This window comes from Amblyomma mixtum, chromosome 10 (genome assembly GCF_055824585.1).
Source record: "Amblyomma mixtum isolate Tamu chromosome 10, ASM5582458v1, whole genome shotgun sequence".
Classification (NCBI taxonomy): domain Eukaryota; kingdom Metazoa; phylum Arthropoda; class Arachnida; order Ixodida; family Ixodidae; genus Amblyomma; species Amblyomma mixtum.
Window position 1 is genome coordinate 20,956,727 of NC_143021.1, and position 19,448 is coordinate 20,976,174.

The following is a 19,448-nucleotide window of genomic DNA, read 5'->3' on the forward strand; positions in this document are numbered from 1 at the left end:
TCACAATCACAATTAGGCTGCACATATGTACTCGAGGATGCATGAACTAGGGGGGCAACGATTAAATTTTTCGGTAATATTGCCTTCCTTTACTTCTGACGGCACCTGTACAACTGTAAAACGTTTCGTTGACTCACCGTCCCGTCGACCGTTTCTTCAGTCTGCTCTGCGCAACAGTGGCAGCAAGCTGAGGTGCTCCTCCAGTCCCAACAGTGAGACAGGGTGGGAGGCCCAGTCGCAACACCGTGCACGGCAGTCACTGTGATGATAGGCGACCAGTCATATTTTTAACCGAGGAAGCCATCAACGGATATATCAGCTCCAGCGCCATGCAGTTTTATACCCACACATGAAAGCACCTTGTGTGCATTTCGGGAGACATCATATAACAACACTGGGTCCAAGATAGTTTGAAACGGCTCAGCAAAAAAAAAAAGACAAGTAAAGAAAGAGATTACGAGCAGCTGTACAGTTGGACGCACTTATGAGCGAGTCACCTTGGGCGATAAAAACATGAACTTTTAGTCGCAGAGCTGATTCACTGCCTTTTTATTGGAGAGTGGTTATAACCACAGTAGACAGAAGCACATACTCACACGCAGTGAATGGCAACGCGCTGCTCGCGAATGCTCAGTAAAAACTAATAAGCGATAACGAGGATAACAAAAAGAAAAGGCGAAAAATTAGAATAGTGACTCGACGAAAATTTCGAAAAGTACTTAAAAGTATTTAATGAAACATTATTACAAAATAGTTTTGGAGGACGAAGAAAGACACGTGGAATAATGTTGAATAGAGTTCACAAAGGAACCTTCGAATTGCAATAACGGGCCGTGAAAATATCTACAAACCATACTTAACGCGAATCGCTTGGTGCATGCATCCAAAAAAGAACTGGGAGTGACACAGGGAACCCTAACCTCGGGAGAGGGACCTCCAGATAAGTTATTCTGTCAAGCGGGAACTGTTTTGTAAAAGCGGAAAAACAGTTCCTTTTCTGCAAGTTGCCAACACTTGAGTCAGAAAGGTTTGTCGTTGCGAACACGCATCAAATTTATGCGCGGATTCTGCACCACAGAACCGTCACTAAGACTTCGCGCAGGCTTGATTTACATCACCCGGCATTCCAAGGGTATGCTAAATGATGAAAATCTGTGCTATTAAGTAAACAATTATAGAAGCTGGCTGAGATATGATGGCATCGCTAAAAAATAGAATCTCCAAGAGAATAAAGTAAGGGACAGGAAATATCACGGGAGCACTGAGAGCCGACCTTAGTAAGAAATCCTTAACCTTGTTGTAATAGGCAACATAATTAGCAGAGGCCCATACAAAAGGTAATTCTCGCACAGTGCGGGGAAGAAAAACCTAAGAAAACATTCTGCGGTTTGTTCTAATCTTTATTCTCGATTTCATTCGTGCCGGTGGCCAATATATGTGTGCTTCTTTCAATAAAATGCGATAATGGCGGCATCACCGACCTGAGGAGACCCACAGTTGCAGCCTATTTTGAATGATCTTAACATTTTCAAAGCTGTTCTGATGGAGCTGGAAAGTTCATACTTATTTACTGCACCCTCCAGGCCGAAAGCATTAAAGTGGGCTGTCGGTTCTATAAAATAAATAATAGTGATTACTCTAGAGTGAATCTAATTAGAACACAAATTTAACTTTCTCCAGAATATACAATGCTAGCTAGTGCATCGCGGAAACTTAGGCAAACTTCAATGGCTGCAATATCGGAGGGAAGGTGGCTCCACTCGATGCAATTCCAGGGAAAGTGAGACAAAAAAAATCACTGGTATGGCGTTTCGCAATGGTAACCATGACACGATGCTCAACACGGCGGGAAATGTCTTCTGGCTTGAAATCATCATGCAGCGTGGCGTGGTTGTATACCTTGTGGAACAGAGTTACGTGACTGATTTTCCGGCAAGATTGCAAGGATGCGAGGGAAAGGTGAGGTTTAATGGCTGTGGTGCTTGAACAGGAAGTATTTTGGATGAGTTCGAGAAACGTTGAAAGGTTTTCCTGCGTAGAATGCCATGTGGGTGCTGAGTGTTGTAGTTTAGGACGTCTTAGCGTTTTATAAGTAATAAGTTTTAGGAGCGATGGAGCGGCGGAACAGTTGTGGCTTTAATACCCTAACATGCGATTAGCGCTGTTAGTGAAGTATTGAATATGGGTACACCATGTTAAATTATGTGTCATATGAACGTCTAGCTACTTATATGCGCTGACAGAATGAAGGGGATTGCCAGCCAAATAATGCAATGAATCATTTTAGATGACCGGGGTCACCTCTGGTTTAGCGTCCACTTTAGATACCATGGGCTAAAGCACCGTTCGGCGCCCAATCTGGATAAGCGAGTCGCAGTTTCAGCCTGCTTGCTAGGTGAAAAGATGTTGAGAGCAAACGGGGAGACTTCGACATTGTACTTAGCTGATGCAGCAGTGGTAGGGGAGGGGTCCTTCTCTCTACACCTCGTAATAAAATCTGCTTGTGGTGCTGCCTAGCGCTCAGGTACAGTTTTATTTTGTGTTTTTCACGCACGTATACTAGCTCAGGAAGCATGTTCTACGAAAGTGTTTTGATACATAAAGCGAGCGGAATATCCTTGTCTGCTTAGTGGGCGACCGCGCACAAATGAGGGCTATTTGCTCCATGGCAGAAATAAGATAACCTTTTTTGTACTCAACCACCATCCAGCGCACTACACAGCTAGCACCCATCAGAAAGTAAAGTGTCCTTATAAACAGTTACTTAGCTATTTACTGAGCGCAGACTGAGTATTGAGTATTTACTGAGATTGACTGGACGCAGTACGAGACACAAAGCCCATGAAAGGCTGAGCTTCGTGGAAAAGCCCGAAGCGAGCTTGAAACGGAACTGCGGTCAACTCATTCCATATTCGAGTTGTGTGTGAATCACCCTTCTGCTTGGGATTTCACAGCTTGACGCACAAAGAGGAACTAAATACACAGGAGAAACAGCGGAAAAAGCTCGACGAGGCGGATGGAACGCTCTTGCTTCCTGTCTTCTTGTTTGCTGTTGATCGATTCCTTTGTTATGCACTCGAACCAACCGCCCTAGCTTCACGTCTCATCTTGGCAAAAATTCGCTTTCCCCACTACAGCGTATGGAAGCACTTCCAGTTGTGCAGGAAAATGTTCACGTTTTTATGCTTGAAGCTATGTTTGTTGAGAAACCAATATATATTTGAAAATAAAGGTAACTGTCAAAGTGTTATTCGCATTGTTATTCAAACACAAGAAGGCGAAAATTGCCACTAGGCATTTAAGCTGGTTTATTGCCGCAAGACTCGAACTTTTATTACCGATTTTCTGCCAGCGCAAATAAATGCATAAAGAAAACGTAAAGAAAAGGATGTTTTGCTGCTTTGCGAAAACATTTTTGGGAGTGTCTAGTTGGTTGGTTTGGTTTATGGGGTTTAACGTCCCAAAGCGACTGAGGCTATGAGAGACGCCGTAGTGGAGGGCTCCGGAAATTTCGACCACCTGGGGTTCTTTAACGTGCACTGACATCGCACAGCACATGGGGCTCTAGAATTTCGCCTTCAAGAAATTCAGCCGCCGCGGCCGGGATCGAACCCGCGTCTTTCGGGTCAGCAGCCGAGCGCCGTAACCACTGAGCCACCGCGGCGGGGCGGAGTGTCTAGTGACTCGAGTAAGAATAAATTGGTTGGATAGGTGCCTATTCCGTCGCTGAAACTTTTTAGAACACCTCGGCTTAAGCACACATATACATGAACAAACAAATTCACGCAGCAGCACAGGTGGCGGACTTCGCTTTATGCTAGAGAATGCCTTCCCTGTCGAACGACTTTCAAGCGGACGCTTGAATTACTGCATGACAGGCAGCTGCGCGCACAATGTTAACAGTTTGTTGTGAACAATTTGTACTGGTTTTTTATACCGATCACGGCGGAAGGTCGGTGACACAGCCTGCTACTTGTTCTGCATGATGAGATTTGCAGCGAAAGTCGAAGGACCAGCTGTAGCATTCAACAACGACGAATGGTCGAGCGAAATCCACTTGTGACGACACTTCCCACACTGCGAAATTTGTCCTGATGAGGTATTCGCGTTTTAACGCTAGTATCGGCGCTATTCGGTCAAGCGTCCGTAAAATTTCCGTGAACACCTAACTCAGGAAGCAAAGAATGAGTGTTACTGAAGGCAAAGAAAAAGCTCATTAACCATCCATTGGCTGTTGACGTCCTACTGCCAATGGCTTGGCGTATAAATTGCACTTAAAGCGGAACTTCCACGAAGATGTGCCCAAAATTTTCTGAACGGTATTAAATGATCAACAATTGTCGGTTAGGTACAGTAAGTAGTGAGGGAGCATCTCCATCTAGGCTATGTTATGCCTATAGAGTCCCTACTGGAAGAACAGGTTGCAGTTACCGTGGGCGAGAATATCAAGGTTTTAACAGCGGCTTACACTCATTCACTGAAAGACAGTCATGAAGTTTTTAAGCTGGCAGAAGGAGTGAATTTTAATGCCTGAAACAACTGCACGAAATGGCATTGCAAACGTCGCAAGGAGATCTACAAAAGTGAGCTAACTTTAAAGCAGAGAGAGCAGCATGGATTAGAGAACCCGTTTGTTGATTTAAATAGCGCTGAATCGACTAAGGCTATCATGCGCCAAACTAAAGGTTACAGATGCGTGTTTTTGTTCGAAGCAACCGAAGCAATATTTATAACATGTTGTTCAATAACCTTTGCTTTGAGAAATGTACGTGCGCAGCAATAGTCAAATGCTGCTTTTTCGCCTAACACAAAACGTAGGAAGTAATGAGCTATTCGTGATGGCTATAGAGATGCTTTCTCTCACTTTCTTGAATTTTGTGCATGAAAATAAAGCATGTATCGCGGTGACCCCTGCCCCGCAGGGTTCGCATGGAGGTTTTTTTTTCCGTGTGTGAGGAGTGCATGGTGACTCGGAAGGGGATGTTAAATTAGTTTGCACATGACTTCTTTCGTCCTTGCACTGGCTGAACAGGTGCAGTATATTAAGGCGGAAGCCTTATATGGCTGATCAGCAACAGATTCCGGCGTCTGTGCAGGAAAAGTGGTACCAAAACCCACATGAACTCGCGATGTCATCAGCAAAGAAAAATAAAATTGCTCCCGAATGCGCTTGGAATTCAAGCAAGGACATTTATATTGCGAACCTAGCACGCAACTCATAGGGAACAAAACCATTTTTTTCTTCTTTATTGCATAGGATCAGTGCCGAAAAAGAAATCTATGCATGCTTACGCCACAAAACACCAGGCAACCTTACCCCTGCACCCCCACCTTACCAAACATCAAAAGTCTAGGAGGCACACACATGCATTCAGACAGGGGAGCCAGATATGCGGCGCTTGCAGGGCAGCACAAAACCGTGTTTGTTCGGGACGAGTAAAGGCCAACCTAGAGGCTGTGTCTCCTTACGAGTGTATTCTAAATGTATGCGTATCATTAGGAAGGAAAGAAAAAATATAAATGAAAAAATAATGCTTTCGCCTTCGAAATATGTAAGTAGTTTTAAGTCCGCTCCATTATTTTATTTAATTTATTGCTCTCTGTAGACTGTAGTTTATCCTCCTGGTTATAGTGTACAAATTTCCAGTAATGTTTACTTTGCATGTTTGATTTTTTTTTATCTTCGCATTTACTGCTTGTGCTTCATACACATCTGCTCTCTCCTTGCTGCTAATTTAGGCGCCACCTGAGACCGAATGGTGTGTTTTACTGTTATATTGTGACTGTTGTCACATTATGTAGGGGGGCCGCGGTGGCTCAGCGGTCATGGCGCTCGGCTGCTGGCCCGAACGACGCGGGTTCGATCGCGGCCATGGCGGTCGCATCTTGATGGAGCTGAAATGCTAGAGTCTCGTGTACTGTGCGATGTCAGCGCAAGTTAAAAAAAAAAAACCCCAGTTGATCGAAATGTCCGGAGTCTTCCACTGCGGTGTCCCTCCCAGCCTCTGTCGCTTTTGAAGGTAAACCCTATAAACAAGCTAAATCAACATTCTGTAAGATGTCTGCATTTTGCATCTAATGATTTAACTGCGATTTCTTTAATGTTAATCAGTGTACAAAATGTGTTCTTTAATATTGTTCCCTATGATTATTTGTACAGCCAGACAGACGGCACAAGATACGGCAGTGAAAACACATGAACACAGCTGCGGTCTACTTTTCCCAACCATTTTGTGCCACTCCACTTCCAAGTTAACTCTTTCGCTACCGCGCCGTAGGCGATCGTTCGCATATAATCGATTCAAATCGCCCGCGGAAAAAAGCTAATTTTGGAGCGTTGCGGACGTGCTCCGTCATCTAGTTAGCAAGCTCAACAACTGCTCTTTCGATTGCAGCCTTGGTTTCAGTGTTTTGACATGAGGGGGCGCCGTGAAAAATAAAACTTTGAACGGCCGCAGCACCGTCAGCCGGAGAAAATGGCGTCCGCGTCGCCGCGCGCTCCTCGGAAGCGAAAGCTGACACCGAGCACGACGGCCGGTTTCGGTTTCGTTTTTTGCTACGAAAGCAGCGGTTATTAGTCGGGCAACAATGTACAAACGTTGGATTTCGGTTTTGGCAGCGAGACTTCGCCTTGGGAGCCTGGAACGTCAGCGCGTACTTGCATGTAAGTTCTGTTTTCGTTCGCTGTGTGTTTTCTGCGGTGCATACGGTTTGTAATTGATGACAGTGGTTTATTTTTGTGCTTCAGGGTCTTGACAACGTATGGCGAAGACAGTTCGCCAAATGCTCAAGGTCGCGTCGCGTTTTTCAACCAAGACGACAGCTAGGTGTCCATATCGGCACATCGCTGCGGAGCGGCGCTCGGAGATTCGCTCGAGTTCTCGACTTTTTTTTGATGCTCTTCACGGCGGAAATGATGAAGATCGTGTGCGGAAACACTAATAAGTATGCATGGATGAAGATTTTCAGCAAATTCGGCGTGACTGCTCATGGGAAGACGTGAATCTGTTGGAGATTCTGATGTTCATTGGAATCATCATATACATTGGAATTGTTGACCTGCCACGACTGTATCTCTACTGAAATACCAGAATAATCTATTCTGGCCCTCTGCCATCAAAAATCATTTCTCAAAATTGGTTTTTCGCTTTTTTTGTTTTTGTTTTTTTTTTTAACGTAACGGACCCGGATGATTCAGTGGCGGCAGCTTCTATTGGCAACACTTGAAAAGAGTCCTGGCTTTTGAACCACATCGATAAAACTTATTTCATCGATCCTGATGTTTTAGAGCTTGCCTAAAATGCCAAATTTTATCAGCTGGCTTTCAGGGAGCAGCTCATTCAAGAAATCTTCGGGTATGATGAGGGAAAAGAAGTCCACGCCCCCAATCCTCTCATAGAATCCATTCAACACCAACCGAAAAGAATGAAAAAAAGAAGAAACTACAAGCTCGGCTATCAGAGAACAAGGGAGGAACAAAGATAAAACCTTATGTGAAGCACTTGTCAGTCTACCTCTACTTCACATCTTCACCTCTGACTGCTCTTCACAGTGGCACCACAGTCATGACCCCTGACTTGACAAGCCATGGAAAGTGCAGTAAATTTTTCTCATAGCTGAAACTGTGAATAATGACAGCTATAAACATGTGCAACAGTTTGTATATTCCAGTTTTCCTCTAATCAAGTTTGGGCTTAGTGCAGCCGGTAATTTTTGTTTTTGCTATTTACTTTTTTTGTGTTTTTAGCAAATTTCACAAATAAATGTTCATTTACTTTTGCACACACAACTCTGGTGTTTGTTTCATTCAGAAGTGTAACTAATAAGCTACAATTTCATGCATTGCAATATGTGCTGGGTGTATTAGTTCTTGAGAAAAAAAAAATTCTTTCAGTACGCTCCAAATCGTGCATTTTTCCGCGGTAGCGAAAGAGTTAAAAAGCCGTTTCCAAACCAACTGCGTTAAGCTCTCTCTTGTGTTGCTTCTCTGGGGGGCTAGGTGTGAGGTATTCTCGCAAAGTGTATTATTATGGCATTTCTTCCTACGGAACTGCGCAAAAGTGTAAGCGCAGGCTGTGGTAAAATTGTACCGTGCGTTCCATGGATCGCGGATTTCATTATTACCAGGTTGCTTATAGCAGGCCAAGATTGCAGCTCATTTATTCAAAGCACAACAGCAGTGGCTTCCATAATCGACTTTCGTCTTTAAAGGATACAGACGCCGAATTTTACTAGCATTTTTTTTTTCTCTGTAATGCCGCATAAGACATTAGCCTACATGGGTTACTGTGTGACTTTCGTCTTCCGCAGCTAAAGACTTTTATTCGAATTTCTTCTCTCATGCTGTTGCGCCTTCACGGCTGCGAACTTGGATTCAGGTCATGTGCGGCATAGATAATGTATTCGCTTATAAGCCTATTTTCATCGCTGCTGTTGAAGCAAGGTGGCTTAACATGGTCAAATAAAACGACGTATAAGCGATTGCATTGTAGTTTTTTTTTGTATTCCGAACGTGCGCTTAACCCAGTTTTGCAATCAGAGCTATAATTGGGATATCTAAACGCAATGCGCAGCAGCACCAGAGAAGGAATGGAATAATAAATCTTTAGCGGGCGTACAGTGATCATCATCATCATCATTATCAGCCTTACTACGCCCACTGCAGGACAAAGGCCTCTCCCATATCTCTCCAACTGACCCTGTCCTGGGCCAGCGGCGGCCACCCTATAAGCCCGAAAGTTTTAATCTCATCTGCCCACCTAACTTTCTGCGGCCACCTGCTACGCATGCCTGCCTTTGGAATCCAGTGCGTTGCTATTAAGGGCCAGCGGTTATCTTGCCTTCGCATTACATGATCTGTCCAAGCCTATTTATTCCTCTTGATTTTGACTAGGATGTCATTAACCCGCGCTTGTTCCCTCACTCACTCCGCCCACTTCCGATCTCTTAACGTTACACCTATCATTTTTCTTTCCGTACCTCGCTGCGTTGTCCTCAACTTAAGCAGAACCCTGTTTGTTAGCCTCCACGTTTCTGCCTCATAGGTGAGTACCGGTAGGATACAGCTGTTGTATACTTTTCTCTTGAGGGATATTGATAAACTGCCGTTGGTGACTAGAGAGAAACGGCGACATGCACTCCACCCCATTCTTATTCTTCTGCTTATTTCACTCTCAGGATCTGGATATGCAGACACTACCTGCCATGAGTAGACGCATTAACTTACCACTTCCAGTACCTCGCTACCAACTGCAGAGTGACGTTCCCTTCCTAGACTGTGGAGTATTACTTTGGTTTTCTGCATATTAATTTTCAGACCCACAGTACAGCTCTGACTGTCACACTCATTGATTAAGGTTTGGAGTCCTTCTCCTGAGTGACTGAGCAAGGCAACGTCATCAGCGAATCGCAGTTTCCTCAGGTATTCTCATTAAATGTTATCCCCAACTGTTACCAATCCAGACCTCTGAGTACCCCTACTTTCCATCTAACCGCAAACTCGGTAATGATCTTTCGTTTCAGTGATTTCCTACGTTCGCTCTTCAAGGCTAGCTTAATTCGAGACCTTGGCGTGTTGTTGTGTCGGCGACGTACATTTTCAAGAAGCACATCATCCTGCACGGTGCAAGGGTGAGCGCATAGTACGTAGTCTATTTCATTTTTTGTGTCTCTCTTTGGGGCTCTTCCACGCCCATTTAATGTTCTCTCGTTTGAGAGACAAGGTATTCATGATCCGTAAATTATTTTTCTCTCCGAACTATAATAATACCCCCCCCCCCACCCCCAGGCAGATGCTCTATCTCAACACAATGACACCATAGTGTTATCTTTTATAATAGTATCTACAGTGCTGCTAAAAAGAATAAAACACGTAAGCAAACATTTGCATCACTACTGGTTGAAATATTGTATTTGATAATTGGGTAGCTGGCGTGTTTCGGAATTTTTCTTACTTAAAAACCGTTCTTTGGAGTAAGCGCGGTTGTTCGAATTTGTAGTGTAATGAAGGTCGCAGGCCTATGCGATATGCTTAGTCTACTCGTAAGACGTTCTCAGTCAGCTGTGTACCGCAGACCCGTGATCTAAAGAGCACCCCAAAAAGTGATTAAAGTCGGAGAGCATTTCAGTGACCTGGAAGTGTTTGAAAGCTTTAACGTTCATAGTTTGTAAATGATATCAGTGCGGAAGCATGCAGTGTGGAGAACCAAGCAGTGGATGGTCGATGGAGGGGGTTACAAAATAACGCAAACGTATGAGACAGAGAGTCAGGTGGGGAGCTGAGAAAATATGTATGAGAAGGATAGCCGTGCCTGGTGAAAGGCTGAGCCGTTTTTAAGTCAATGTGCGGCATTAGATGCAGCCACGGCAGATGATAATGGTGATGAGAGATATCCAACTGGGCCCTGAGTAACTGACAGGTTGCTGTGCAATTGCAGCCACGAAAGTTCGGTAATTACAGATTCAGTGAAGAGAAGCACTTTGATTTGGTTTATGCGGTTTAACGTCCCAGAAGCGACTCAGGCTATGAGGGACGCCGTAGTGAAAGGCTCCGAAAATTTCGACCATCTGGGGCTCTTTAATGTGCCCTGACATAGCATAGTACACGGGCTTCTGGAATTTCGCCTCCATCGCAATTCGACCTTCCATCAACGCAACATTCTATTCAGATCTAATTTATTTAAGTAATTTGAAGGTTTCCCTCTTGTGAACAAAACTCGCTCGCATTCCGTTCAGTACCTTATTCACAAAAAGCCAAAGGCCTTTAACGTTCGGTTAAGTTGCGGGTCAACTCCGGAATGAACATATGGAACGCAGCTCTAGAGCATTACAGAAGCGAAGGTCAGCAGAGCAAAGGGTGGCATCCTGACGTTACCCATTGAGCGCTCCTTATTTCAGTACGTACTCGGTCACCCTCCTGCGCAGACCTTTGTCCGTTTTATTCAATTTATTGCATTTAATATGGAAAAAGATATCAGTATTTTACGCTTGCTTTTTGATACATGCTACCCTGTAACTCTTCACGTCGATATAATAATGTTCCTTCCAATCGCTGGCTGTACTGGCATTTGAAATTTTTCACTACTTACTGTGAAATTGGAAAATAATTGAGACATAATCTTTACTGGACCGAGTAGAAAAATATATTCTTAAATGGACACCGCCAGCAATGGAACGCGATGGGTTGTTGTGTTTTGTGTGTTTTGGTTGCTGGCCAAAATAATTGTTTGCAACATTGGTTAGCCGCAGTATTCTGGTGTGTAATGAGAGCGGGGACGATGGCTCGAATATTTTGTTATAAGGAGGGAATTCGGCATGATAATTTTAACTCTGACATGTGTGACTGCGATGCAACTCTGCGTTAGTATCCCACTGACCTCACAGTATTCGATGTGTCGAATTAGTTATTCAAGTCTATCTGACGCTGCTGCTGCTTTACATATCTGCTGAATATTGCAGGCCGTTTTCAGAATATCATCATTCGTGAAAAAAGGAAATACTGAAAGTTCAGATTAAATTCTAAATGAAATGTTGTAGCAACACTATTTTTTACCGCTATGGATCCTGACTAATCTGCACCAGCCGACCAGAGCGAAAATACAGGAGTGACTTTCATCGGGCAAAGCCATCATATCAAAAAGCAGGATCACATACAGAAAAGCGGAACTGAAGCCAGTTCAAAACATTTCCGGCTTTTGGGAAGCTATGACGCAGCTGTTGACAACAGCGGCCGAGCTGTAGTTCCCCAGCATCCGGCAAAAATAAAACTGGAGAGATAGGCTGGCTGTATAAAAAAGCTCAGCGCCACAATAAGGGCACTGTCGCCGTTTTTACAAGCTAGAAGCCATCAAGCGCGAAACGAGAGCAGCAATGAAGACGTTGGAGGTTTTGCCAGCGCTGGCCCTTCTGCTACTGTATGACATGGGTGAGCTCTATGATGACATTATGCAGACTTCGTCACGCCTGAAAACCGCGAATAATTCTGGACAGAGGGCGGAACTGATGGAGGCAATTTTTATCAGCGACTTGTATTTCTGGCTTCAAAGAGAAATACTGCATAAGTGTGTGAATTGGCTTATAGTTTACAAGTTCCGAAATGGAGGTTGCTAATCACTCGACGAAAAAGCAGCACTGTTTGCCATGCTAACAATTTCACTGCTCTTGTAAGATAGCTTTTCCTGGCCTCCACTTCACTTCTGAAACCCCAAAGGACAGTCAGATTAGATTCCTAGACCCGCTGGTGACTTGCTGCGACAATCACACTTGCTGGGCTTACAAGTCTAGAGCAGAAAAACCGCTGCTGCGGTTTGACTCCGGTCATTCCAGAATTGTAAAGCGAGCTGTAGCTACCTCTTGCCTGAAACTACCTATCAAAAAATCTTGCCTCCAATCGATAATTCACAGCGTAGACCAACAGGTCTCCCGATTGAAGGAGAGCGGTTATCCGGAGCAGTTACTTTGCGGCATTGCTGAAAGCTTACTAAGAGAAGTTACTAGTCCCACAAAACTAAGAAAACGAGCTACGAGGGACGCCCTGCCGTGATGCCGTATGTTCACAATATCTCCCACAGAATAAGGAGGACAGTCAACAAGCACGGAGTCCAGGTGGTTTCCTCAGCTCCCAATAAGCTCATTGGAATGTGTAAAAAGGTCAACGAGACTGAAGACCACAAAAAGAAACCTGGGTGCAACATCAAACACGAAAACACCTATGTAAAGTGTGACGAAAACGTCATTTAAAGCCTTCCGCTCAGCTGCCAACGAACTTACGTTGGGCAAACGGGCAGATGCCTTAACAAGAGGCTCCGGGAACACGAAAGATCATGCGAACAAATTGCAAAATCCGGGAATCTGGCACCTCATTGTGCATCTGTAAATGCATACCACTGCTAAAAAACACCAAGGTAATAGGTAGGGCTAGAAACAGACGGGAAGAGAAATTATCGAAGCTTTCGCAATGCACGTTGCTCCTGATAAGCAATGCGTCAGCTCCCCTTCGGTGATGTTAGGGGGAACTGAATTAAACTATCTCAAGAATAGTAATCTTCGGCTGTTGTAAGCGCGCGTAGTATTTTACCTGTTTTCATTTTTTTCCTTCATTCTTGTCAGCGCGTGCGTTCCTTCCTCTTGTGTGCATGATTTGACGTGCAGTGTGTGTATATAGTCATGTTCCTTTTGATATTAAAACAGTTGTTAGAAAGCGCTTCGTCCTGTGTGTTCGTCCCTTTTCCGTGTTTTTTAGCGCTCACCAATTCCTTCAAGTATCAAGTATTTCCATTTTTGCTAGTTGTGGCCGAGGAAATTTGCTCTTCTTCACTGTGATTCCTTTCCAGCACTGAGTGCGGCGCGCAGCCCATTGTTCTGTTGACACGAGTCCGCAAAATATTCATTACGCTACTCACGATGTGTTAAATGTTTTCACAGAACTCTCACGCTTAACTAGTGGCGCTCAGGAGCAGTACACCGAATTTAAATCAGTGCCTGTGGTCGAAGAGTTTATCGCACCGACTTTTTTTTAGTTCTCGAGAAATGCTGCGTAAACTACTAATTGATCGTCGCACATCGTTTTTGAGATTTTATTTCCTTCTTGTATATTTACTAAAGGCAACACAATGAAGGTGGTGACATTATCTTGTACGGTGCGATAAGCTTGTCGCAGGTGGCGCAGGGATGTTAAAATTGAAAACTGATGCAAGAGTCTTTTTGCCTGAAGTGGACGTGACCCAGTTGTCATAGCGTGTGCTGCTGATAAAGCGAGGGATCGCTATCAAGAGACGCCTGCCAACTCTGCGCACTGTCCAAAAAGACTATTGTGATGTGCAGATAGGGCGGCTTCATATATTAGCTGCCTTTCACTGATTGAGCAGTATCGCGGAAGTGAATGGTACTTGAACTTGTGTCTTTTGAATTTGGTACTTTAATATAGTTCTGATAGCACAGGCTTCAACTGTTACCACTATTATGCAAGGCATCGTGCATTATCCTTTGTCATTTATCATTGACCTCTCAGCTGTAGAAAGCATGTTCACGTAACCAGATTGAAACCAAAACGGCATGCTTTGATCTAACATGATCGTCGCGAGCCAGCCAGAAATAGTTGTAGGTTGGCAATGAATGTACACTGCGCTGACACGCGTCAAAGCGTCCATTTACACAGCCATACAGCACAAGTGAGGAAGCGGGTAGACGGAGGTCTACCCTCCGCATAAACCATGTAACCAAAAGCCTGCATAAACCATATAAACATGGGTATAAGAAACTGCATGTCAATGGAAAATGTTACAGTTATAATGAAGTAGATGACATAGTTTTTGAAATCGCAACTTCGAATACTGCCCCAATGACTGCTTCTGCATCACCTAGATTTCTTCGTTCTGGACGCCAACTAATGCCCGATAAGGATAAAAAATAGGAATGCGCGAGGGGAAGAGATGACATATCCTCGAAATCGAAATTTTGTATTTGTTATACTAATATTCGCAGTATTTTTCGTAAGAAGGATGAATTATGCACCTTGATTAACGACCTCAAAGCAGATGTTATTGCATTAACTGTAACGTGGCTCAGCAGCAAAACATCTAATTCAGAATTGTTTCATTGCGATAAAAGATATGTTGTCTACCGCAGTGACCGCACTCAAAGAACAGGTGGTGGTGTTTTGCTCGCAATTGACGAGCAGTTTGATTGTCACTGCATATCAATTGTTTCTGATATTGAATCTGTGTGGTGCTGCGTGAGTTTAGGTTTCAAAAGAGTGATCGTAGGCGTTTTCTGTGGCTCCCCTTCTAGCGATATGTCATTCTGTGATAGCTTACATGACAGTCTGAATCGAATCACTGTTCGATATCCCAGCGCACAAATTATACTTTTGGGGGACTTCAACTATCCCAACATTATCTGGTCACACACGTTCCCTTTTTCTAACCCACCGATCGCAGAAACTAACCAATTTATCACCATCTGTGCAGACTTTGGCTTGACACAAATCGTCACTTCACCCACACGTGTTACTGAAAATTTATCTTCTCTTCTAGATCTTGTATTAACGACTGCAGAAGATTGCACGTCACCTGTAATACATATGCCTGGCCTGAGCGACCCCGATGTCTTACATTTCACGTTAACTCTAGAACACGCACCTTCATCTTAAACTTAAACTAGTCTTCGAGGGGCAAACATTAAACCGTGTTAGCGCTCAGAAATTTCTGGGTGTACATTTCCACGAAAACTTGAACTGTGACACACCACATAAACTATTTGACTATGGACCTCGCGAAAACTATTGGAATGCTAAATAGATTTAAGTTTATGCTCCCAGCGTGGTTCAAACGCCAGCTTTATTATACCATGATTAATTCAAGATTGCAATACTGCATACTAGTTTGGGGCACCACTACCACTGGTAATTTGGAACGTCTTCATATTCTTCAAAAGAAATGCATCCGATTCATAGAAAATGCAGCGTTGCGAGAACACACAGCTCCACTGTTCGTAAAAAATGAAATACTTGCAATTACAAGTATATTTCGACAGCGCTTGGCACTGAACATATTCACTCATATAAAAAGTAAGCTAAATTCATTTCTTGGGAAGTACCGACGTCAAGAATGCGGCTATAACTTTAGGGCAAATTCATTTGCTAAGAAAAAAGTCAGAACTTCCTATGGTACACAATCGTTAGACTACCAGATTCCTGTCCTTTTAAATTTGTTTCCAGAGCTTATTGACATCGCAGTGAATGTACAGTCACCGTATGGTGGGTTCGACTCCCGCCACCGGCCGGGTACCCACCGGTTTTCTCAAAATGGGTACAAGCTATGGCCTGGCCTGGTGCTCGGCTTCCTAGGGCTGCATTGCTTGGGAAAGGAGCCTGCGCCTTCAAATCCCGTCACTGTGGGCAAAGAGTCGTGTGGACAAAGCCCGTCTCGGCTGCGGGAGGTGGGTGGTTCGAAACCAACCCACCGCCGGGCACCCACCGGTCAAAAGGGTACAAGCGTCCCCCGGCCTGGCGCTCGGCTTCCTTTAGGGGTGTACGTTTGGGAGAAGTGAAAAAAGGGCCACAAATTGGGCTTATGCCGCACGAGGCGGACTTATGGTTGCTTGGCGGGGGAACTTATCACTCATCCGCCAAGGCAACTGTTTGGTCTAAGACCCTTTTCCCAAGCATTTCACCCTAGAAGAGCCGAGCACCAGGCCAGGGGAAATCTTGTACCCATTAAAGAAACCGGTGGGTACCCGGCGGCACTGGGGATCGAACCCAGCACCTCCCGAAAGCACGGATAAAAAAAATACTCCTGGTAGAAAAAAAATGACCTGTCTCCTTGTTATCTCATTTAGGTTTGTGTTTCGTTTGTATTGCTGTGTTCCTTGTTAGATTATTGAAATATGTAGACACAAATGTTGCTTTTTCATGCTTTTGACACTAATAATTTTCTGGTTAGGAGCTAATCTTTTGTTGAGATAAATATTTATGCAACTGTGGTTCTTACCTTTTGACACAATAATAACTAACAGGTTATGATGTAAGCTTTTTTTTTTTAGGAAAAATTCTCTTGTTTTCTGTAGTACTTACGGTTTTAATTTCATATAATGCTTGTCCACAATGCTTCTGTTTTCTGCACGTAATGAATGGTGCAATATATTTTTTTTTCAATCGCTTTTGTAGCATAGAGAGTGCAATGTATCTCGCCAGGAGGCGAGGCCTTGTCAGGCGTAGATGAAACGCCTTTTGCCTGGTCTTCCTTGGTAGAATAATCCCCTTTTAAACTCTCTTGCTCATGATGTATACTTGCTTTCTACCAGAAATAAAGTGAATTTGAATTTGAATCAAACCGCTCCAAAAATATTAGAGACTACGACAAAGCTAATTTTCTTGCTATTAATGACCAACTGAGTTCTTTTCTAGACATATTCTTACCTAATTACCTCGAGCGCTGGGTGGAAACTAAATGGTGCATGCTCCGAAATAAGGTATCTGAATTGATTAACCGACATATTCCTCTTCGGCGCGTCTACTCGAATAACCAAGCTCCATGGTATAATCAATATTTAAACCGACTTTCTAACAAAAAGAAAAGACTTTTCGAACAGCTAGGTATTCATTAAAACCTGAGCGATGGACTGCATATAAATCAGCTGCCTTAGCCTATTCCCGTGCACTAAAGACTACTAAATTTTCTTTTTTTAATGTAACGCTCCACAACGTCTTAAAGTCTAATCCTAAACGCTTCTGGAGCATAATAAAACCTAGCATTAACGACAGAGTGTCATTACTTTCACCAACTGGAAATCCCATTCCGGACCATCTTTGTGCCACTTACTAAATGACTCTTTTGTCCAGTCATTTTCTTCATCCGTTGATCGCCACCATCCCAAACTCCAATCGTGTAACTACTACTGTATGGATCCAATTGTGTTTGACTCTCATGGCATTATAACGATCATCAATAATTTAAAACAAACATCTTCTAGCGGAATCGATGGCATTATTAGCAAAATTCTTCGGAATACTGTTGAATATACCTCTACTATTTTGGACAGCATAGTCTCACAGTCGTACCATGATGGCGTACTACCTGAGGACTGGAATACTGCTAAGGTCATACCTGTACATAAAGCCGGAGACAAACAGAAGCCGTCTAACTATCGACCCATCTCTCTCACATCAATACCGTGCAAAATAATGGAACATATAATTTTCACTCACCTTGTTAATTTTCTTGAAGATAATAGCTTCTTTTCTCTGTCTCAGCATGGCTTTCGGAAAGGTTTCTCCTGTGAAAGTCAATTACTCTCCTTTACTAATGATATGCACTTCTACTTAGACTCCGCGTTTTCCACAGACTGCATATTTCTCGACTTTGCTAAGGCATTCGATAAAGTTAGCCATTCATAACTTCTATATAAACTCAGCATTCTAAATATTGACCCTTCTGTTCCGAACTGGATTCGCGCGTTTCTTTTTTCTCGCCTTCAGTTTGTGCATGCTAATGACACTAATTCTTCTACCGTGCCAATTGGTTCTGCGGTTCCTCAAGGATCTGTCCTTGGCCCTTTACTGTTCCTGATTTATATTAATGATCTGCCTGCTACTGTTAACTCTAGGAGTTGTTTGTTTGCCGACGATTGCGTGATTTACCGTAAAATAACTAACGATTTTGATATTCGCTCTCTCCAGGTCGATCTCAATAACATACAAGACTGGTGTCATAATTGGAAAATGAAACTAAATATAAAAAAAATGCAAATCTACGAGAGTTTCACGTTCAAATACTACTTGTCCTCCTTTGTTTCTTCACAGTCATCCCCTTGAAAGCGTGAGATCGTACCGGTATCTTGGCATACATATAACTAACACCCTGTCCTGGAAACTTCATATAGAACATATAGCATCTAAAGCAAATAAAACGCTAGGTTATCTTCGAAGAAATTTTACACTTGCTATATCTTCATTAAAATCATTATTATACACGACCTACGTACGACCGCAAATGGAATACGCTTCATCCATATGGGGCCCTGGACAGGTCTCACTGACACAGGTTGTGGAAACTGTCCAGAATAGTGCAGCTAGATTCATTTTAGGCAATTACCATCTCCACATCTAGCGTCACCCAAATGAAAAGGTCTTTAAACCTCCTGCCACTAGCTACCCGCCGTAAGCACTTCCGCATCTGCCTGTTCCATAAGATTTTCAACTCTAATTTTCAACTTCGCTCTCGATGGATTCAACCGGCACCGTTGATTTCTCACCTTCGTGATCAACAAAAGGTCACAGTGCCTTATTGTAACACAGTGACATGTGCACAATCCTATTTTCCGTTAACCTCTAAAGAATGGAATTCGCTACGCGCATCATTAACTAGCATCACTGATACAACTCAATTTAGAAGAATACTTATCACTCTGATTACAAAATGATCGCTCTTGTATTTTTTGTAGTGTTGTGTTCTCCACCTACTAGTATTGTTCTTAAACTATTTTATTAATCTGCTCCGAGTTAATTTTGCTCACTTCTTTTTATCTTCCCTGAGTCGTTCTATAGTTTTGTACGAATTGTGCTTCGTTTGCTTTTTCTTGTTATCAACTGCCTTTCCCCTCTGAAATGTACTTTGTACCCTGAGGGTATCAGAAATAAAGAAATAAATAAATAAGTCATGCCGAGGCTGCTTACTCCCTTCAGATGGGCTCGTTGACTCCACCGCGAAAGAAGAAATAAAAAGGAGAGAAGAAATAGAGAAAAAATAAAAATGTCAAGTGTACTGTGTCATACGTATGTGGGTGCATTTTCAAAAAAGAAAAACTCTAGCCCGAGGATTTAGCAGCAGATGGGTTGCGGTCTGCAGAGATTCTCCTCTCAGTGGATGTGTGAGCAGCGGCAAGCCTGTGCGCTATGCATTTCTATCCTCTTGAAATCCAAATTATCTCCTTCGTTGGGACTGATTTTCCTT